This window comes from Oncorhynchus tshawytscha, linkage group LG07 (assembly GCF_018296145.1).
Source record: "Oncorhynchus tshawytscha isolate Ot180627B linkage group LG07, Otsh_v2.0, whole genome shotgun sequence".
NCBI classification, from domain to species: domain Eukaryota; kingdom Metazoa; phylum Chordata; class Actinopteri; order Salmoniformes; family Salmonidae; genus Oncorhynchus; species Oncorhynchus tshawytscha.
In genome coordinates this window covers 54,110,116-54,133,578 of record NC_056435.1, presented here as the reverse complement: position 1 = coordinate 54,133,578, position 23,463 = coordinate 54,110,116, and the positions used below count along the sequence as shown (strand labels likewise).

General features: G+C 42.7%; 1 protein-coding gene across 4 annotated transcripts in view; it reads left to right on the top strand.

The window, feature by feature from the left end:
- The window catches only part of LOC112254839 (metabotropic glutamate receptor 2-like), a 73,366-nt gene that overhangs the window by 17,631 nt on the left and 32,272 nt on the right, over positions 1-23,463 (top strand). The gene's annotated exons all lie outside the window — the stretch shown is intronic.

Here is a 23,463-nt window from a genome sequence, read left to right as displayed (position 1 = left end):
GATAGGACGACTAAGTTTCGTTCAGGTTCTTTCAGTCATCACAGATTCCAAAATGAGCCTTGGACAATGCAGATATGCAGTCTTTTTACATGTTAGCCACACAGAATTATTCCTTTGCACATTAGGTATCTGGTGTTGAATTCTTTTTTTTTTCTGTGCCTATGCCTGCATAAAGATGGATCTTCATTTGAGGTTCAAAAAGGCTTCTAAAGTTTGTAATTTCCACTTTAAAATGTCAGACTTGATTTGCCCTAACACAAAATGTATCAACCCCTACAAAAAATGGCCATGAATTATAATCCACATAATTAATAATATAATTCATTCACAATTCCTGTTGTTGCATGATTATTGTCCCGCTGTAGCAAACTGGCCAAAATGAAGATCCTACATCTGTATATCTGCTGGTAGATATATGTCAGACGTGCCGGTAGAGACGTGTTGCTTACAGGATGTTGATGCTGACATTGATCAGTATTCAGGTTTCACGAGCGGCAGAGAGAAATGGAGCTGAAACAGAAAGATTGAATAGAGCTCTGAGCTCTTGCTGACAAATCAAAGCTCTCTAACTAATTGGTTCCAGCTGAGATGTTGTCATGTTCCTCTCCAATAGTCAGTACTCTACATACTGCTTTTGTTTGTGTGTGTGCGTGCATGTGTGCCTGTGTGTGTGCTTGATTGTGTGTGTTTATGTTTGAGTGGGTTCCTGTGTCTATACGTGTGTACACTATGTCTTTGAGATGCTGTCTCGTTGAATAGGAAGTTTTAATATAAAAAAATCAATTAAAAAAAACTTTAAAAAAGAAGAAGAAAACAGTTACTAGAAGTGGATGGCATCCAATCCCCAGCTAGCTGCCTACCTCCACTGAGCCATAGGAACTTTCCTCTAGCTCCAGCTTTAACCGTTTTGTTTGGCTCTGGTCGGGCTGGAATAATTATCAATCTGGGAGGCTTGCAGTAGCTGCCTGCAGTAGGTGTTTAAAGCTCTCCTCTGCCACGGCATTCATTCTCAGGGACCTCCATCACATTGTCAGCGCGATAACTTCCATCCGCAACGCGGGGAACGTTGACCTTTCTCCACACCTATGAAGAGGAGCCTGCGGCGACATGGAGTCAGAGACGTAGCTACTTAATTAATGCCTGTTCTCCACTCCCAGGGTTTAGGCTACTTTAATTACCCATGATGCACTAGGCGTAAAGGAGAGGAGGCCAGCGTGAATAATTGTATAATTCAGAGACGGGCGTTACACTGGGAGGGACGTTGTTAGTTATTGATTATGTCAACAATGGGGCTAATGGAGAGGTATGTGTGTGTGTGTGTGTACAGTGTGCATGCGTGTGTGTGTGTATGTGTTTGTGTGAATGTTTGTGCATGTGGGCGTGTGTGTATTGCTTATGATGAAGTGATCCCACAGACAGAAGTGTCATCATGGAGTGTTGCAGCATATCTGCTACAGAATCCATCAGCACCATGCCAGTCAAAACAAGTACGGATCAGATCACAATATGATCACACTTATGAGCTGTGACTTCATGGGGAGGCTTTTGTAAAGTGCCAAGGCTTGGTGAAACATAGTTTGCTTCCCAAATGTCACCCTTTTCCTGATGTAGTGCACTACTTTTGTCCAGGGCCTATAGGGCTCTAGTCAGAAGTAGTGCACTACATAGGGGAAAGGGTGCCATTTGGGAAGCCGACGTAGTCCACGACAAGTTACTTCTGGAGTGATTTATCAAGTAAAGTATTCACTTCTGCCATGCTTCCTAGCAAGCGCTAAATGACGAGTCTTCACTGGACGTTATAACAAATCCCTTGATAGATGACTCTCTGTCAGATGTGATGAGGCAGAGCAGTAGTTTCTATTTGCTTAATGAATGATAAAGCTTCTGCTCATGAAGTCATTAAGTTATCCGGAAAAGGATCATTCACTATAACATCCTCCAGCGACTGCATTCTTTTATTTTATTCTGTATTCTATTTCTAACTTTTAAGATTTATGCTTGTGTTCAGTGTCCATATAAAGTGCATTCCGGTCTATACCTCTCAGTGTAGTACTTTACAGAAACACCAGACTACACAGCAGGGACTGCATTATACACTCCGGTCTAGTCAATTGAGGCAGCAATGAACACAAAGCCTCCCTACTGAGAGAGTAGAGATTTATGGATCCCCGGCCCCTTTTGTGGTCAGTGACAGTCAGTGACAGGAGAGCTGAAAGGAAGTGGATACTTCACCGTGTGTGAGAAAGGGTGACGAGAGGGACACTTTACTAGACAGTCACACATAAAGGTTTTGGGGAAAACTGAGCTTTTGAGTGTTTCCGTATGGATTAGAATTAGAATAGATGCTTACAGTACTGTCATAATGTAATTGGGGTTCAATGTTCTGTTGGCAGTGGCCCTATACTTCCAGGTTCCTTTTATTGCCTCACTCCTTTTTGAGTAGTGATGACTGAGGAACCTGTGGTGGGTTTTGTCAGAAGGAAGGCTTATATACTCAGTCCCATTGAGTCTCAGAGGCAGAGATGTTTGTATATGTGTTTATGTTACTCAGTAAGTCCCACTGTGCCACAGAATCAGAGGCAGGCATGTTTGTATATATGTTTATGCTTACCCAGTCTGTCCCACTGTGCCACAGAATCAGAGGCAAAGTATAGTGTGTGAGATGGACACCACCAGGGCCAGTGGGGGTTAGTGATGGCACCAGAGGGGAAGGCTGCAGTCTTATCGGCTCTTAACCAACCATGCTATTTTGTTTGTTTTTTCACGTTGTTCGTATCTTGTTTTGTACATAATGTCACTGCTACCTTCTCTTATGACTGAAAAGAGCTTATGGACATTAGAACTGCGATTGCTTACCTCAAACTGAACGAAGAGTTCTTCTTCAATGAGTCGGACGGGGGGGGACACCCAACCAGGCCCAGGTCCCCGTCATTCTCTGGAGAAGGAAACAAGAGATTTTGCGGAAAGAGATCAGGGTGCCTTGTGAGGATCAGGCGAAGAGTGGCTAATATGCCCTTGCCTTCCGTTCTGCTAGCTAATGTTCAATCACTGGAAAATAAATGGAACGAACTGAAAGCACGTTTATCCTACCAATGGGACATTAAAAACTGTAATATCTTATGTTTCACCGAGTCGTGGCGGAACGACGATATTAAGAACATACACTCTATTGGCAGGACAGAACAGCAGCCTCTGGTAAGACACGGGGTGGGGGCCTATGCATTTATGTAAACAACAGCTGTTGCACGATATCTAAGGAAGTCTCGAGGTTTTGCTTGACTGAGGTAGAGTAACTCATGATAAGCTGCAGAACACACTATCTACATAGAGAGTTTTCATCTGTATTTTTCATAGCTGTCTACCAATGCTGGCACTAAAACCGCACTCATTGAGCTGTATACCGCCATAAGCAAACAGGAAAACGCTCATTCAGAGGTGGCGCTCCTACTGGCCAGGGACTTTAATGCAGGGAAACTTAAATCCGTTTTACCTCATTTCTATCAGCATGTTAAATGTGCAACCAGAGGGAAAAACATTCTAGACCACCTTTACTCCACACACGTTCAAAGCTCTCCCTCGCCCTCCATTTGGCAAATCTGACCATAATTCTATCCTCCTGATTCCTGCTTACAAGCAAAAATTAAAGCAGGAAGCACCAGTGATTCGGTCTATAAAAAACTGGTCAGATGAAGCAGTTGCTAGCACAAACTGGAATATATTCCAGGATTTTTCAGATGGCATTGTGGAGTACACCACATCAGTCACTGGCTTTCAATAAGTGCATCGAGGATGTAGTGCATCGAGGATGTAGTCCCCACAGTGACTGTACGTACATACCCCAACCGGAAGCCATGAATTACAGGCAACATTCGCTCTGAGCTAAAGGGTAGAGCTGCTGCTTTCAAGGAGTGGGACTCTAACCCGGAAGCTTGTAAGAAATGCAACTATGTCCTCAGACGAACCATCAAACAGCCAAAGCGGCAATACAGGATTAAGTTTGAATCATACTACACCGGTTCTGACGCGTGTCTGATATGGCAGGGCCTGCAAACTATTACAGACTACAAAGGGAAGCACAGCCACGTGCTGCCCAGTGACACGAGCCTACCAGATGAGCTAAATAACTTCTATAATCACTTCAAGGCAAGTAACACTGAAACATGCATGAGAGCATTAGCTGTTCCGGATGACTGTGTGATCATGCTCTCCGCAGCCAATGTGAGTAAGACCCTTAAACAGGTGAACATTCACAAGGCCACAGGGCTAGACGGATTACCAGGACTTGTACTCCGAGCTTGCGCTGACCAACTGGCAAATGTCTTCACTGACATTTTCATCCTCTCCCTGTTTGTAATACCAACATGTTTCAAGCAAACCACCATAGTCCCTATGCCCAAGAACACTAAGGTAACCTGCCAAAATGACAACCAACCCGTAGCACTCATTTCTGTAGCCATGAAATGCTTTGAAAGGCTGGTCCTGACTCACATCAACACCATTATCCCAGAAACCATAGACCCACCCCAATTTGCATACCGCACCAACAGATCCACAGATGATGCAGTCTCTATTGCACTCCACACTACCCTTTCACACTTGGACAAAAGTAACACCTGTGAGAATGCTATTAATTGACTACAGCTTAGCTTTCAACATCATAGTGCCCTCAAAGCTCATCACTAAGCTAAGGACCCTGGGACTAAACACCTCCCTCTGCAACTGGATCCTGGACACCCTGAAGGGCCACCCCCAGGTGGTCAGGGTAGGTAACAAACATCCGTCCATGCTAATCCTCAACACAGGGGCCCCTCAGGGGTGCGTGCTCAGTCCCCTCCTATAATCCCTGTTCACTCATGACTACACGGCCAGGCACGACTCCAACACCATCATTAAGTTTGCTGATGAAACAACAGTGGTAGGACTGATCACTGACAACGATGAGACCGTGTGGTGCAAGGAGAACAACCTCTCCCTCAACGTGATCAAGACAAAAGAGATGATTGTGGACAACAGGAAAAGGAGAACCGAGCACGCCCCCATTCTCATCGACGGGGCTATAGTGAAGCAGGTTGAGAGCTTCAAGTTCCTTGGCGTCCACATCACCAACAAACTAACATGGTCCAAGCCCACCAAGACAGTTGTGAAGTGGGCATGACAAAAGTGGGCACGACAAAACCTAAAAGATTTGGCCTGGGTCCTCAGATCCTCAAAAGGTTTTACAACTGCACCATCGAGAGCATCCCTGCGTGGTATTGCAACTGCTCGGCCTCTGACTGCAAGGCACTACAAAGGGTAGTGCATACTGCCCAGTACATCACTGGGGCCAAGCTTCCTGCCATCCATGACCTCTATAACAGGCGGTGTCAGAGGAAGGCCCAAATAATTGCCAAAGACTCCAGCCACCCTAGTGATAGACTGTTCTCTCTACTACTGTGGTACCAGAGCACCAAGTCTAGGTCCAAAAGGCTCCTAAATGGCTTCTAGCCTCAAGCCATAAGACTCCTGAAGAGCTAATCAAATGGCTACCCCCCGGAACGCTGCAACTCTGTTATTATCAATTACCTCGACACTGGTGCCCCCACACATTGACTCTGTACCGGTACCCCCTGTATATAGCCCTGCTATTGTTATTTGTTAATCATTTGTTATTATTATCTCTTACTTTTTTGTAGGTATTTTCTTAAAACTGCATTGTTGGTTAAGTAAGTAACCATTTCACTGTAAGGTCTACACCTGTTGTATTCGGCATATGTGACAGATAAAATTTGATTTGGTTTTAATTTTATTTTATTTGAAATGACACCCCTGGAGAGCTCTGCCCATAGAGTTACAATATAACACTCATTTAGTGCTTCTACACCTGCATTGCTTGCTGTTTGGGGTTTTAGGCTGGGTTTCTGTACAGCACTTTGAGATATCAGCTGACGTATGAAGGGCTATATAAATACATTTTATTTTATTTTATTTTATTTGATTCAATTCTGTGATTCTGCCTGCATCCTTCAGAGGAATAGCTTTGCTTTTCCCATCTGTGGGGTGCAACAGGGCCACATAGAAACACAGAATCTTGGCACAGACCTGTCCACCTGACTAGGGATGGGGGGACAATGCAGCGATGCTTCCTCAGCCTGGCTGCCTGTCACTGGTGCCAACTGCTGCCTGAGAGGGGGTTGTGTGATGTGCTGGCCTTCTGTTTGTGCTATTACCCAGTCATTCACTGCCCAGATTAAAAGCATTTTGCATCCCAAATGGAACCATTTTGCATCCCAAATGGAACTCCCTATTCCCTTTATAGTGGGCTAATTTTGACCATAGCCCTATTAAAAGTAGTGCACTATATAGGGAAAAGGGTTCCATTTGGGATGTATACATAGGCTATAACAGGACACTCAGACAGAGAGCACATGGCATAGCATCATTCCGTATAGATTAGCTGGTTTTTCTCACACTGATGTGAAAAGGTTGTATGGCCATCTGGATGAGACTTGGGGTGAAGCATCACTGATGACAGGAGCCCCGTTTATACCTGGTTCTAACATGCGTCAGTTGTCCAGATCTTGTCCACATTCTGATTGTGCCCACATTTGTCGACAGGTGTAGAGAAGCAAAATATTAATTGTGAACTGATTGTGTTTAGATCTTCCTGACCACCTCCGGAGGTACAATACCGGTCAAAAGTTTTAGAACACTTACTCATTCATGGATTCTTCTTTACTGTGAGGACATCAAACTATGAAATAACACATATGGAATCATGTCGTAACCAAAAAAGTGTTACACAAATCAAAATATATTTTATATATGAGATTCTTCAAATAGCCACTCTTTGCCTTGAGGACATCTTTGCACACTCTTGGCATTCTCTTCGCCAGCTTCATGAGGTAGTCACCTGGAATGCATTTAAATTAGTATGTGTGCCTTGTTAAAAGTTCATTTGTGTAATTTCTTTACTTCTTAATGCGTTTGTGTCAATCAGTTGTGTTGTGACAAGGTGGGGAGATATACAGAAGACAGCCCTATTTGGTAAAAGACCAAGTCCATATTATGGCAAGAACAGCTCAAATAAGCAAAGAGAAACAACAATCCATCATTACTTGAAGGCATGAAGGTCAGTCAATCCAGAAAGTTTCAAGAACTTTCTGGATTCTTCAAGCGCAGTCACAAAAACCATCAACCACTATGATGAAACTGGCTCTCATGAGGTCCGCCAATGGGAATGGAAGATCCAGAGTTATCTCTGTTGCAGAGGACAAGTTCAATAGCGTTACCAATCTCAGAAATTGCAGCTCATCAACAGTTCAAAGAAGACTGTTTGAATCAGAACTTCATGGTCGAATTGCTGCAAAGAAACCACTACTCAAATAAAATCAAATGTATTTATATAGGCCTTTGTACATTAGCTGATATCTCAAAGTGCTGTACAGAAACCCAGCCTAAAACCCAAAACAGCAAGCAATACAGGTGTAGAAGCATGGTGGCTAGGAAAAACTCCCTAGAAAGGCCAAAACCTAGGAAGAAACCTAGAGAGGAACCAGGCTATGAGGAGTGGCCAGTCCTCTTCTGGCGGTGCCGGATGGAGATTATAACAGAACATGGCCAAGATGTTCAAATGTTCATAAATGACCAGCATGGTCAAATAATAATAATCACAGTAGTTGTCGAGGGTGCAGCAAGTCAGCAAGTTTGCAATTCATAGCCGATCATTCAGAGTTTCTCTACCACTCCTGGTGTCTCTAGAGAGTTGAAAACAGCAGGTCTGGACAGGTAGCACATCCGGTGAACAGGTCAGGATACCATAGCCGCAGGCAGAACAGTTGAAACTGGAGCAGCAGCACGACCAGGTGGACTGGGGACAGTAAGGAGTCATCATGCCAGGTAGTCCTGAGGCATGATCCTAGGGCTCACGTCCTCCGAGAGAGAGAAAGAAAGAGAGAAAGAGAGAATTAGAGAGAGCATACTTAAATTCACACAGGACAAGACAGGATAAGGTTGAAACCGAGTCGGCGTCTCTCACATGGGTAGGCAGACCATTCCATAAAAATGGAGCTCTATAGGAGAAAGCCCTGCCTCCAGCTGTTTGCTTAGAAATTCTAGGGACAATTAGGAGGCCTGCGTCTTGTGACTGTTGCGTACGTGTAGGTATGTACGGCAGGACCAAATCAGAGCGATAGGTAGGAGCAAGCCCATGTAATGCTTTGTAGGTTAGCAGTAAAACCTTGAAATCAGCCCTTGCCTTAACAGGACGCCAGTGTAGGGAGGCTAGCACTGGAGTAATATGATAAATTTTTTTGGTTTTAGTCAGGATTCTAGCAGCCGTATTTAGCAATTTAGTGCTATATCCGGGTAGCCGGAAAGTAGAGCATTGCAGTAGTCTAACCTAGAAGTAACAAAAGCATGGATAAATTTTTCTGCATCATTTTTGGACAGAAAGTTTCTGATTTTTGCAATGTTACATAGATGGAAAAAAGCTGTCCTTGAAACAGTCTTGATATGTTCGTCAAAAGAGAGATCAGGGTCCAGAGTAATGCCGAGGTCCTTCACAGTTTTATTTGAGACGACTGTACAACCATTAAGATTAATTGTCAGATTCAACAGAAGATCTTTGTTTCTTGGGACCTAGAACAAGCATCTCTGTTTTGTCCGAGTTTAAAAGTAGAAAGTTTGCAGCCATTCACTTCCTTATGTCTGAAACACAGGCTTCTAGCGAGGGCAATTTTGGGGCTTCACCATTATTCATTGAAATGTACAGCTGTGTGTCATCCGCATAGCAGTGAAAGTTAACAATATGTTTTCGAATGACATCCCCAAGAGGTAAAATATATAGTGAAAACAATAGTCATCCTAAAACGGAACCTTGAGGAACACCGAAATTTACAGTTGATTTGTCAGAGGACAAACCATTCACAGGGACAAACTGATATCTTTCCGACGGATAAGATCTAAACCAGGCCAGAACTTGTCCGTGTGGACCATTTTGGGTTTCCAATCTCTCCAAAAGAATGTGGTGATCGATGGTGTCTAGGAGCACGATGACAGATGCAGAGCCTCGGTCTGATGCCATTAAAAGCTAATTTACCACCTTCACAAGTGCAGTCTCAGTGCTAGGATGGAGTCTAAAACCAGACTGAAGCATTTCGTATACATTGTTTGTCTTCAGGAAGGCAGTGAGTTGCTGCGCAACAGCTTTTTCGAAATTTTTTGAGATGAATGGAAGATTCGACATAGGCCGATAGTTTTTAAAATATTTTCCGGGTCAAGGTTTGGCTTTTTCAAGAGAGGTTTTATTACTGCCACTTTTAGTAGTTTGGTACTACTAAAGGACACTAATAATAATAAGAGACTTGCTTGGGGCAAGAAACATGAGCAATGGACATTAGACCCGTGGAAATGTGTCCTTTGGTCTGGAATCCAAATTGGAGATTTTAGGTTCCAACCACCGTGTCTTTGTGTGTTGCGGTGTGGGTGAATGGATGATCTCTGCATTGCAATTGTATTTCCCACCGGGAAGCATGGAGGAGGAGGTGTGGATGTGCTTTGCTGATGACACTTTCTGTGATTTATTTATAATTCAAGGCACACTTAACCAGCATGGCTACCACTGCATTCTGCAGTAATACGCCATCCCATCTGGTTTGGGCATGGTGGGACTATCATTTGTGTATGCCAGCAGCATACCACCCTGTATACCACTGCTGGCTTGCTTCTGAAGCTAAGCAGCGTTGGTCCTGGTCAGTCCCTGGATGGGAGACTAGATACTACTGGATGTGGTGTTGGAGGGCCAGTAGGAGGCACTCTTGCCTCTGGTCTAAAAATATCCCAATTCCCAAGTGATTGGAGACACTGCCCTGTGTAGGGTGCCGTCTTTCATATGGGACGTTAAACGGGTGTCCTGACTCTCTGGCACTTATTGTAAGAGTAGGGGTGTTAACCCTGGCTAAATTCCCAATCTGGCCCTCAAACCATCACGATCACCTAATAATCCCCTCATTCACCCCCATCCTCTCCCCTGTAACTATTCCCCAGGTTGTTGCTGTAAATGAGAACGTGTTCTCAGTCAACTTACCTGGTAAAATAACAGATCAATTAAAAAACAGGACAATGACCCAACACTTCTACAGGCTGTGTATTGGCTATTTGACCAAGAAGGAGAGTGATGGAGTGCTGTATCAGATGACCTGGCCTCCACAATCCCCTGACCTCAACCAAATTGATATGGTTTGGGATGAGTCGGACCACAGAGTGAAGGAAAAGCAGCCAACAAGTGCTCAGCATATGTGGTTGAGAGAATGCCAAGAGTTTGCAATGCTGTCATCAAGGCAAAGGGTGGCTTATTTGAAGAATCTCAAATCTAAAATATATTTTGATTTGTTTAACACTTTTTTTGTTACTACATGATTCCATATGTGTTATTTCATAGTTTGATGTCTTCGCTTTTATTCTACAATGTAGAAAATAGTGAAAATACAGAAAAACCCTTTCGACTGGAAGTGTAGTCAAAGAAGCATTTTTACGAATATCCTTGAAGTGTAAACAAATCCTGACAGCAAAAGCTTATATATCTTTCTGTGACGGTTCTCCCGCCCTCTAAAAAGAAATCTCACCGGCCAGTTGAGCTAGTAATTGTGGGTTATGATACCTCTACAATTGTTCCAGAATTAAGATCATGGTGTTGGAATCCAAGTGCCTACTGACATTGTGGTCGGATGCCACAGTTAAATCGAAATTAGATAACTCATATAGAAGTATGAGAGAAAAAAAGGGTTCTACTGTTCCCACGTGCCAGCACAAAATCTAATATTTGAAAACATCGTACAGAAAGGCCAAGGACTGTTTTTATTTCATTTTTATTTAACCAGGTAGGCTAGTTGAGAACAAGTTCTCATTTACAACTGCGACCTGGCCAAGATAAAGCAAAGCAGTTCGACACATACAACAACACAGAGTTACACATGGAATAAACAAACATACAGAAGAAAAAAGTCTACATACAGTGTGTGCAAATGAGGTAGGATACGGGAGGTAAGGCAATAAATGGACCATGGTGGCGAAGTAATTACAGTATAGCAATTAAACACTGGAATGGTAGATGTGCAGAAGATGAATGTGCAAGTAGAGATACTGGGGTGCAAAGGAGCAAGATAAATAAATAAATACAGTACGGGGATGAGGTAGTTGGATGGGCTATTTACAGATGGGCTATGTACAGGTGCAGTGATTTGTGAGCTGCACTGACAGCTGGTGCTGAGCTAGTGAGGGAGATATGAGTCTCCAGCTTCAGTGATTTTTGCAGTTCGTTCCAGTCATTGGCAGCAGAGAACTGGAAGGAAAGGCAGGGGGTGACCAGTGAGATATACCTGCTGGAGTGCATACTACGGATGGGTGCTGCTATGGTGACCAGTGAGCTGAGATAAGGCGGGGCTTTACCCAGCAGAGACTTGTAGATGACCTGGAGCCAGTGGGTTTGGCGGTGAGTATGAAGCGAGGGCCAGCCAACGAGACCGTACAGGTCGCAGTGGTGGGTAGTATATGGGGCTTTGGTGACAAAACGGATAGCACTGTGATAGACTGCATCCAATTTGTTGAGTAGAGTGTTGGAGGCTATTTTGTAAATGACATAGCCAAAGTTGAGAATCGGTAGGATGGTCTCTAATAGCAGGAGTGTGAACTGGAGAACCCAATGTCCATTTTATTCAGAGCTGGACGTGATATTATGTGACCGTCCCACCGCTCAAATCAAATCAAATCAAATTTTATTTGTCACATACACATGGTTAGCAGATGTTAATGCGAGTGTAGCGAAATGCTTGTGCTTCTAGTTCCGACAATGCAGTAATAATCCAACAAGTAATCTAACTAACAATTCAAAAAAAAACTACTGTCTTATACACAGTGTAAGGGGATAAAGAATATGTACATAAAGATATATGAATGAGTGATGGTACAGAGCAGCTTAGGCAAGATACAGTAGATGGTATCGAGTACAGTATATACATATGAGATGAGTATGTAAACAAAGTGGCATAGTTAAAGTGGCTAGTGATACATGTATTACATAAGGATGCAGTAGATGATATAGAGTACAGTATAAACGTATACATATGAGATGAATAATGTAGGGTATGTAAACATTATATTAGGTAGAAATGTTTAAAGTGGCTATTGATATATTTTACATCATTTCCCATCAATTCCCATTATTAAAGTGGCTAGAGTTGAGTCAGTGTGTTGGCAGCAGCCACTCAATGTTAGTGGTGGCTGTTTAACAGTCTGATGGCCTTGAGATAGAAGCTGTTTTTCAGTCTCTCGGTCCGAGCATTGATGCACCTGTACTCATTCTGGACAGCTCTGGATAATGGTGATATTGATCTGCTGAATAATTTTTCAACTTTTGGTGGAATGTGAAGAATAGTCTTAATTCAGTTGCTATATCAGATATGAAATGAATAGGCGACAGTGGTATTATAATACAGTGGCTTGTCTATAAAAAAAGTCTACTCTGGCTAGATCTAAAGGTACATGGGGAAATTAGGCCTACATTATACCTTGCCCTACACTCTCTCCTGCTGTGATTCCATCATAGTCCGCTTTGCATCTCCAATACATTTGTAGTTTAGTTTAAATTCTGTACTGCTAGTATGTCAGTTTATCAATCCTCGATGAGTGAAAGAGCCTCCGTTACTGACTTATCACTGATCAATGATTTGGAGGAAACCAAACACGGTTGTTCTCCCAGCTTGTTACTCTTTTGTTGCTTCGGTAAAACTGTTTAGGCCTATAGGCCTACTGAATAATAATCTGACATCTGGAATCTAATGCAATCATTTTTAGAGTGTATGATATTCTATTATATTATATTCTGTGAATCTTTTAGCATTTTCCAGATAAATCGCTAGCAATGAAGTGCAGAAGATGTCCGAACTGATGCATAGCTTTAAAGCATGAGCGAGGCCACTTCCACGATTGCAAATCATTCATAGTAAAACAAAGAGCTGACCTTTTCCCAACATGTTCAGTACATATGATTATCTGCCACTGGAGAAGGCAGGTCTTTCTCAAACAGCATTGTTGTGGAAGTTAGCGTTGCGTTAAAATAGAGGTGGAGACAACTTCACAAAATGGCAATGTCAAAGGTTACTTTCAATACAAGATGACAATAATATAAAGTCAACGTATGTTAACGTCCATGTGTAAAGATCAACCCTGTACAGAGACCTTTTTGGATAAATGCGTTGAACCATTCGGAGATGGTACTCTAACTTAACCGGTTTCTGTTTCTACTGTGCGCATTGGTGCCTAAGTGTCATTTTTATTTATGCTTTGCATTAGTTGTAATTGTACACATCCAGATACTCAGCTCGTTTGTGTGTCGACTTTTTGAGTGATGGGAAAGTTTCACCGAATATTTATATGTACGGCTGTGAACAGGTTGAGGTTATCGGGACAGTATTACACCAAGTCTTAAAACATTGGATAACAAAAGTAGGCTGTAATTATGAGAGTGTACAAGTATTGACAATAAAAGTGTGTCATTTTCTGTCAATTTATATAGCTTGTGTCATAGGGGTATGTCCAAGGCAGGTTGGATTAATTTGCATATAGGGAGGTACCATGGAATCTGGTCGCAATGCGAACACAGTGTGCAGATAAGATACACATTTTATTACCATTTCTAAAACTTTTGGGGGGATCCTGGATGCTAATGCTTCCAAGCCATGCTGTATTGGCCGTCACAGACGCACCTATTGTCACTTCCGTTGTCGGAATGAGGCCAAGGCGCAGCGTGGTATGCGTACATTCTCTTTTAATGAATGAACACCGAAAACAACAACAAAATGAACAAACGAAATGTGAAGCTATACAAAATAATGCTGACAGGCAACTACACATAGTCAAGATCCCACAAACACAAATGAGGAAATGGCTACCTAAATATGATTCCCAATCAGATACAACGATAAACAGCTGCCTCTGATTGGGAACCATATCAGGCCACCATAGAAATACAAAAACATCTAGATGACCCACCCACCCAAGTCACTATCACGCCCCAACCAATACAGAGAAAAGACAGCTTACTATGGTCAGGGCGTGACAGGGGAGGGTCCGGGTGGGAATCTATGATGGATGACGCAGGGTGTCGGGAGCGGCTCCGGTGCGGGACGAAGTACCCACTCCGCTCGCAGATACATCTTCATCCATGGCGGCTCTGGTGCGGGGATCATCGCCGGAAGCCCCGAACCGTGGGTCGTTGCTGGAGGCACCGGATCATGAATCGTCACCAGAGGCTCCGGACTGAGAACCCCTGCTGAAGGCTCTTTACTGCAGATTGTCGCTGGAGGCTCTGGACCACCGACCGTCGCTGGAGGCTTCGTCGCTGGAGGCACCGGACCGTGGATCATCGCCGGAGGCTCTGAACTGGGAACCCCCGCTGGAGGCTCTGGACTGCAGCTCGTCGCTGAAGACCCTTGACTGCGGACAGTCGCTGGGGGCTCCGGACTGGGGACCGTCGCTGGGGGCTCCGGACTAGGGACCATCGCTGGAGGCTCCGGACTGGGGACCGTCGCTGGAGGCTCCGGACTGGGGACCGTCACTGGAGGCTCCGGACTGCGGACCGTCACTGGGGGGTCCGGACTGGGGACCGTCGCTGGGGGCTCCAGACTGGGGACCGTCGCTGGGGGCTCCAGACTGTAGACCATCTCAGGAGGTTCCGGACTGTAGACCGTCTCAGGAGATTCTGGACTGTAGACCGTCTCAGGAGGTACCGGACTGTGAAACGTTGTTGGAGGTTCCGGACTGGGAAACGTCGTTGGAGGGTCCAGACTGGGAGACGTCGTTGGAGGTTCCAGACTGGGAAATGTCACCGGAAGCTCTGTACTGGGAAATGTCGCCGGAAGCTCTGGACTGGGAACTGTCGCCGGAAGCTCTGGACTGGGAACTGTCGCCGGAAGCTCTGGACTGAGAACTGTTGCCGGAAGCTCTGGACTGTGGAGGCTCACTGGAGGCCTGATGCGTGGGACCGGTACAGGTGGCACCGGGCTGATGACACGCACCTCAGCACGCCCGCTCTACAGAGCTCTCAATGCCAGCATCTCTCTCCGGAATCTTGCGTCGAGCTCCTCACTCGACTCTCTGACTGGCTCTGGTTCATTCCTCGCTTTATATGAATTATGTTGCTACTGCAAACCCACCACAACTAGAAAATGAATCTGTATGTGTGGTTGTCACGCCTTGGCCATAGAGAGGCTTTTTATTCTCTATTTTGGTTAGGCCAGGGTGTAACTAGGGTGGGCGTTCTGTTCTTTTTTCTATGTTTTTGTTCTATGTTTTGTATTTCTGGTTTTGGCCTGGTATGGTTCCCAATCAGAGGCAGCTGTCAATCGGTGTCTCTGATTGAGAACCATACTTAGGCAGCCTGTTTTCCCACTATGGGTTGCGGGTAGTTATTTTCTGTTCAGTGTGTTTTGCACCTGACGGAGCTGTTTCGGTTGTTTCTTTTGTTCCTTGTTGTATTTAGTGTTCAGTTTATTAAAATAATGATGAACACTTACCACACTGCATCTTGGTCCTCACCTTCTTCCATCAACGGTCGTTACAGTGTTGCTCTTAGTGGTCAGAGTTGGGGCTATTTCTACAGCACACTCTTACTGCCCATACCTGTCTTTCCACAGTACCTGACAGACGTCTACTGAGGTGGTCTGTTTGTATATGTAACGGCTTTCCTCTTCCTCTTCTGAGGAGGAGTAGCAAGGATCGGACCAATACGCAGAGTGGTAAGTGTTCATCTTGGTTTTTAATAAGAATAATGAACACTGAACAAAACAATAAACGACATCGTGAAAAATCAAAACCGAAACAGTTCCGAGTGGAACAAAACACTGACACGGAAAATAATCACCCACAACTCAAAAGTGAAACCAGGCTACCTAAGTATGGTTCTCAATCAGGGACAACGATTGACAGCTGCCTCTGATTGAGAACCATACCAGGCCAAACACAGAAATCCCAAAACATAGAAAAAGGAACATAGACAACTCACGCCCTGACCATACTAAAACAAAGACATAACAAAAGAACTAAGGTCAGAACGTGACAGTATACTAGTTTGAGCATTCTGTGGTCATGTATTTGTATTCAGACAGAAGGTTTTGTGTGAACTCCTCACAAGTAAACACCATACTCCATGTGAATAGTCTTGAACATATTTGTATTTGTCAACTTAAATAAACCTTTACATATTTGCGTAAATGTCTTAAAGCAGGTGCTGGATATTAATAAATAAATGCTGCAAATTATATTGAGAGACTCTGCACACTCTATCACATAATCACATATCTCCCAAAATTAAACAGGATTTATAGCAAGAAAAAACTATGGGAACGTAGTCGGTGATTTATCAGTTCAGTAATATGTATTTCAATAAACCCAACACAGACACTTTTTTGAAGGCGCATCCACACTCATGAAACTTTCTTTGCGAACTGTTTTGTAATCCACATATAGGGATAATCTGACAGATAAGGAACACGATCCAAGTGCAAAGTAGTAATTTCAAAGCAACGGAAGGCACAGACTGTGCTTAGCAGGCTACAGTTTTCTTCTAGAACATTAAAACTGCCGCCTTGTCTCCCAGGTATAGCAAGCACACATCTATCGTCCATACAGAATGGAATTATTTTAACATAGAACAGATAATCATTTCATATGGTTTCTCTATGGTGATTTCTTCATAATATCATATTACTTGATTGGTGCGCTCTTACTGTATATATGTGTCACAACAAATCTAAGTTTTAATCTTAAATTTGTCTCTTTTGTCCTTGAAAGTCATGCTGTCATTTCTTCCTGTTGTGGTGTGATGGAGTTTTGGCCTGTCTGGTGACATCACCAGGTGGTAAATTAGTTAAGGGCTTGTAAGTAAGCATTACTTGTTGTATTCAGCGCATGTGACAAATAAAGTTTGATTTTATTTTGATTCGCTAGAACATCGCTCAGCGACGCACACAAATAATATAGCATTCAAAATGGGTGAATCTTTCCTTTTAATTATTATCCAGAAATTATTTGATATTGAGATAAAAAAAAAACTGCATTGGACCTTTAAGCCTTGTTCCAGATGGTGGCTTTTAATTAGAGGAACACAAAACAAATGGCAGTATGTACAGCCATTAAACAGGACACACATCTTCTGTTTTATAACTCATCACTGGAGGCAATAATATGTGGTGTTTGAGGAAGGAGGTCCACTGTGATTTTGAGGTGGTGGGGTGTTGTTATTTCAGAGTGGATAATGAAGATTATGAGGAAGATATAGGAGTGTAGGTTTAGTGTCATACTGAGTGGATAGGAAGGTGGACAGATCACTGTTTGTGTTTTGAGCTCAACTGAGCTTCACACAGAGATTGCAAGACAGGGTAAAACATATTTCTCCTTTAGTTTGAACTTCAAAAAAGTATTGTTCGTCTTGTGCCTCCCTCCCTCCTCACACCTTCTCCTCCCTGAATCTGTTATTTTTAAACAGAATGTCTTTGCCAGCCACGGTGCAGCACATTAATTAGTGCAGCAGAATGGTGTTTAGAAGTGAAGAGAATGTGAGAGGATGGGAAGGTCGGATGACATCAGATTCAAATCAAATCAAAATAAAATGAAACGTTGTTTGTCTGATGCTTCATAAACAACAGCTGTAGACTAACAGTGAAATGCTTACTTATTGGGGACCTTCCCAACAATGCAGAGAGAAAGAAAATAGAGAAATAATAGAAAAGTTAAACACGTAATAATAACAAGTAATAATAAATACACAATGAGTAACACTAATTTGGCTATATACACGGGATACCAGTACTGAGTTGATGTGCAGGGGTATGAGGTATTTGAGGTAGATATGTACAGATAACTAGGAATTAAGTGACAGATAAAAAAACAGTAGCAGCAGAGTATGTGAATGAGCAGCAGAGTATGTGTAGAGAAAAAAACGTGTGCAAAAAAGGTCAATGTAGCCTCTCGTCACTGGGCAGCTCGTGGCTGGGTTTCCCTTTACAATCCATGATAGTTTGCAAGCCCTGCCACATCCGACGAGTGTCAGAGCCGGTGTAGTAAGATTCAATGTTAGTCCTGTATTGACGCTTTGCCTGTTTGATGGTTCGTCACAGGGCGTCCTGCTCCTTGAAAGTGGCAGCTCTAGCCTGTAGCTCAGTGCGGATGTTGCCTGTAATCCATGGCTTCTGGTTGAAATATGTACATACGGTCACTGTGGGGAAGATGTCATCAATGCACTTATTAATGAATCCCAGAACATATTCCAGTCTGCGCTAGCGAAACAGTCCTGTAGTTTAGCATCCGCTTCATCAGACCATGACCATTTTGAGTGCACCACTGGTACTTCCTGTTTGAGTTTTTGCTTCTAAGCAGGAATCAGGAGGACAGAGTTATGGTCAGATTTGACAAATGGAGGGATAGGTTTGTATGTGTTTTTCTGTGTGTGGAGTAAAAGTGATGTAGAGTTGTTTTCGCCTCTAGTTCCACACGTGATATGCTGGTAGACACAAAGTAGAAACAGATTTCAGTTTTCCTGCATTACAATCAGCAGCCACTAGGAGCGCTGCCTCTGGATGAGCCTTTTCTTGTTTGCTTATGGCCATATACAGTTGAGTGCGGTCTTAGTGCCAGCATCGGTTTGTGGAGTTAAAATAGAAAAAACAGCTTGATGTATGTTGTCCATATTCTTGTTCAGCCACGACTCTGTGAAATATAACATTTTACAGTTCTTCAGTGTTATATTCTCCTACATTCCTTTCACATTTCCACAAACTTCAAAGTGTTTCCTTTCAAATGGTACCATGAATATGCATATCCTTGCTTCAGGGCCTGAGTTACAGGCAGCTAGATTTTACAGGCAGTTAGATTAGTAATTTTAGGCAAAAATTGAAAAAAGGGGCAGATCCTTAACTAGGCAAGTCAGTTAAGAACAAATTCTTCTTTACAATGATGGCCTACCAGGGAACAGTGGGTTAACTGCCTTGTTCAGGGGCAGAACAACTGATTTTTACCTAGTCAGCCCAGGGATTCAATCTAGCAACCTTTCGGTTACAGGCTCAATGCTCTAACCACTAGGCTTCCTGACACCCGTAATAATGCCAGCCAATCGATATCCATGTGCACACACACAAACACACACACTTTTATCTCTCCAGTCTCCCAGAGAAGTTGTTTTATTTTCTTTCCCTTTCTCACAAGGCGACATGGAATGAATTGTCATATATTTGTTCAGAACCTGTGGGTGTTCCACACTGCATTGTACATGTAATTACAGTGCCTTCAGAAAGTATTCATACCCCTTGAGTTATTCCACATTTTGTTGGGTTACAGCCTGAATTCAAAATTGATTAAATATATATTTTTATCACCCATCTACACACATTCTCTTTTACATTTTTGCTAATTTATTGAAAATGAAATACATGAATATCTAATTTAAATAAGTATTCGCACCCTTGAGTCAGTACATGTTAGAATCACCTTTGGTAGAGATTACAGCTGTGTCTTTCTGGGTAAATCTCTACGAGCTTTGCACACCTAGATTGTACAATATTTGCGCATTATTCCTTTCAAAATCCTTCAAGCTACCCATAACATTATGAAGCCACCACTATGCTTGAAGATATGAAGAGTGATACTCAGAATTGGATTGGATTTGCCCCAAACATAACACTTTGTATCCAGGACAAAAAGTGAATTGCTTTGCCACATTTTTTGCAGTATTACTTTAGTGCCTTGTTGCAAACAGGATGCATGTTTTGGAATGTGTTTATGTTGTACAGGCTTTCTTCTTTTCACTCTGTCAACTAGGTTAGTATTCTGGAGTAACTACAATGTTGTTGATCCATCCTCAGTTTTCTCCTATCACACCTATTACACTCTGTAACTGTTTTAAAGTCACCACTGTGAAATCCCTGAGTGGTTTCCTTCTTCCCTGGCAACTGCGATAGGAAGGACACCTGTATCTTTGTAGTGGCTGGGTGTTATGATACACCATCCAAAGTGTAATGAATAACTTCACCATGCTCTGCTTTTTATTTTTTTTATTTTTACTGATCTACCAACAGGTGCCCTTCTTTGAGAGACATTGGAAAACCTTCCTGGTATTTGTGGTTGAATCTGTGTTTGAAATTCACTGCTCGACTGAGGGACCTTACAGATAATTGTATGTGTAGGGTACAGAGATGAGGTAGTCATTCAAAAATCATGATAAACACTATTATTGCACACAGAGTGAGTCCATACAATTTATTATGTGACTTGGTAAGCACATTTTGATTCCTGAGCTTATTTAGGCTTGCCATAACAAAGGGGTTGAATACTTATGGACGGAAGACATTTCAGCTTTTCATTTTTAATTAATTTGTATACATTTTGAAAAAATATAATTCCACATTGACACTATGGGATATTGTGTGTATGCCAGTGACAAAACGTCTCAATTGAATCAAATTTGTAGTCATGCTGTAACTCAACAAAATGTGAAAAAAGTCAAGGGTAGTGAATACTTTCTAAAGGCACTGTGTATTCATAAATATGCATGACATGTTATATCTTCTGGTATCAGCTATGATGATATGAAAAATAGTCATTTCTGACGTTTTTTAATTGGTCCCGCTTTGCAGGAGACTAGGGAGAGAACCAGAATACATAGGCATGTGTTGCGTAGCTGTGTGTGTGTGTGTGTGTGTGTGTGTGTGTGTGTGTGTGTGTGTGTGTGTGTGTGTGTGTGTGTGTGTGTGTGTGTGTGTGTGTGTGTGTGTGTGTGTGTGTGTGTGTGTGATTATCAAGGTGGTTTTTGAGGTCACTCACTCAGAGCCCTGCATTGTTGTTGGTGTGGAGGATGGAGGAAGTGTTAGAGGTAATTAACATGTGGTGGATTTGTCTGTGGGTGTCTTCCTGGTAAAGAGCAATGTCCGCAGATCAGGTAACATCTCACAGTCTGCATCTGAAATGGCACCCTATTCGCTATATAATGCACTACTTTTGCTATTCACTATATATTGCCCATGGGGCTCTGGTCAAAAGTATAATCCATCCACCTGACAGGTGTGGCATATCAAGAAGCTAATTAAACAGTATTACACAGGTGCACCTTGTGCAGGGGACAATAAAAGGCAACATTAAAATGTGCAGTTTTGTCACACAACACAATGCCACAGATGGCTCAAGTTTAGAGGGAGCATGCAATTGGAATGCTGACTGCAGGAATGTCCACCAGAGCTGTTGACAGAATGTTAATTTCTCATAAGCCACCTCCAATGTCATTTTAGCGAATTTGCCAGTACATCCAACAGCAGACCACTCCGTCCCAGGACCTCCACATCTGGCTTATTCACCTGCGGGATTGTCAGAGGAAGGAGCAGGGAGGTTCGGAGGTTGTATTTCCGTCTGTAATAAAGCCATTTTGTGTGGAAAAACTCATTCTGATTGGCTGGGCCTGGCTCCCCAGATTAGGGCCATAGATTAGGGCCTAATGAATTAATTTAAATTGACTGATTTCCTTATATGAACTATAACTCAGCAAAGTCTTTGAAAATGTTACATGTTGAGTTTTTATTTTTGTTCAGTATATTTTCCCCAGTCTTGATCCAATGCTGAGGTTGTGAGGTGTTGTTATTTCAATGTTGAGCGCTCTACTGATTTCTTCAGCACACGTCTACTTTTCATTGACACACAGATCGATAAGGTTTCATCAATAGACAGCCAGACATCATGCAGCCTCTCTCGGTCAATACTGACTGACTGGAATTTTTCACTCCTGTAGTGTGTATGATATATACTGGCATGGTATTGATTATGATGAACCAGGCAAAGCTAAGCACCATTGCCTTGGACAGTGGATACACAGATCTTAATGGCCATAGAGACTGCCAAAGAGAACAAGATTGAGATAAAAAAAGTAACAATTTACATCATCTCATTGTCAATAAAATGATTGTCATATCTGACATTGACTGACAGTGCATTAACAGTATAATTACATTCAGTTACAATGACTCTCTGCATTTGATACGATCATGCACATGCTTGTATGGTCCCATGATATAAGTCTAGATGTATGGATGGATGGATGGATTGAGAGTGTGTGCATGTGTGCGTACGTTCCAATGGTAGAAGGTTGGATGGAGAGGAGAGGCCAAAAGGCAGGCTGGAGTTGCTCTCTTCTACATTTCATCTATAGTGGATCTGTACCTTAGCCTCCTTCCCTCCTTCCTCGTCATCCCATCTTCATGATTGGCATGGCCCTCTGGGATGTACAGATGGGCTTTCTATGTTGAAAAAATCATGACATACGTGTAGATGAGTAAGAGCTGCCACTCGCCCGCACCCAGGCTGTCTCATGTACATACGTCCTCTATCTCAGCCCCTATCTCCTCTGAAGAGGTGACTTCTCATCAAACCGTCTCTCGTGGATGTATTTATATGGATGTATATATGGATGTATAGTTGGATGTATGGATGGATGTATAGATGGATGTATAGTTTGATGAATAGATGAATGTATATATGGATGTATAGTTTGATGAATAGATGAATGTATATATGGATGTATATATGGATGTATATATAGATGTATTGATGGATGTATAGTTTGATGTATGGATGGATGTATACAGTGCCTTGCGAAAGTATTCGGCCCCCTTGAACTTTGCGACCTTTTGCCACATTTCAGGCTTCAAACATAAAGATATAAAACTGTATTTTTTTGTGAAGAATCAACAACAAGTGCGACACAATCATGAAGTGGAACGACATTTATTGGATATTAGAAACTTTTTTAACAAATCAAAAACTGAAAAATTGGGTGTGCAAAATTATTCAGCCCCCTTAAGTTAATACTTTGTAGCGCCACCTTTTGCTGCGATTACAGCTGTAAGTCGCTTGGGGTATGTCTCTATCAGTTTTGCACATCGAGAGACTGAAATTTTTTCCCATTCCTCCTTGCAAAACAGCTCGAGCTCAGTGAGGTTGGATGGAGAGCATTTGTGAACAGCAGTTTTCAGTTCTTTCCACAGATTCTCGATTGGATTCAGGTCTGGACTTTGACTTGGCCATTCTAACACCTGGATATGTTTATTTTTGAACCATTCCATTGTAGATTTTGCTTTATGTTTTGGATCATTGTCTTGTTGGAAGACAAATCTCCGTCCCAGTCTCAGGTCTTTTGCAGACTCCATCAGGTTTTCTTCCAGAATGGTCCTGTATTTGGCTCCATCCATCTTCCAATCAATTTTAACCATCTTCCCTGTCCCTGCTGAAGAAAAGCAGAACCAAACCATGATGCTGCCACCACCATGTTTGACAGTGGGGATGGTGTGCTCAAGGTGATGAGCTGTGTTGCTTTTACGCCAAACATAATGTTTTGCATTGTTGCCAAAAAGTTACATTTTGGTTTCATCTGACCAGAGCACCTTCCAGGTCTCC